Raw genomic sequence first — 637 nt, 5'->3', positions numbered from 1 at the left:
TATGTGAGTGTGTGTGTGTATTTATATGGATACATTTATACATATATATATATATATATATATATATATATATATATATATATGCATGTTGTTTGCCATCTTCCATTTGAATGATTAATAAAGGTGTAACATAGACCAAGACAATAATGTGTTAAACAACCGTCGCTGTCAGCCTGTTCACTAAAATGAAATTCTCCACTTCTCCCCGCCGACAGACAAGCACGGCAACGCACTGACCAACACGTTTATATACCCGACTAGGAAGCAAGGGTCACTACTGTCATATATATATATATATATATATATATATATATATGTAACAGAAATAAATACTGGTATTTAACACCAGTATGCCTAGAAAAATCTGGATATTCTAACATTAAGTGGGATTTGATTATGCCGTTGCTTTACACGGATTGAATTATGAAATATATTCCCTTGAGGAAGTACTATGAGGAACAGGGACAATATTAACATTTCGTAAAGCATATATTTATACTTATAAAATAATTTTCAATCTGTGTTGAACATAATTCTCAAGTATAATTCACAATATGACTTAGCAGAACTAAAAAATAAAATGTAACATTGACTATGTAGGAAATATAGAGTAAGATAAAACACCTATCTGTCAGTC

The sequence above is a fragment of the Penaeus chinensis genome, chromosome 31, assembly GCF_019202785.1.
Source record: "Penaeus chinensis breed Huanghai No. 1 chromosome 31, ASM1920278v2, whole genome shotgun sequence".
Classification (NCBI taxonomy): domain Eukaryota; kingdom Metazoa; phylum Arthropoda; class Malacostraca; order Decapoda; family Penaeidae; genus Penaeus; species Penaeus chinensis.
The sequence above is the reverse complement of the archived record's forward strand: the minus strand, read 5'-3'. Positions refer to the sequence as shown.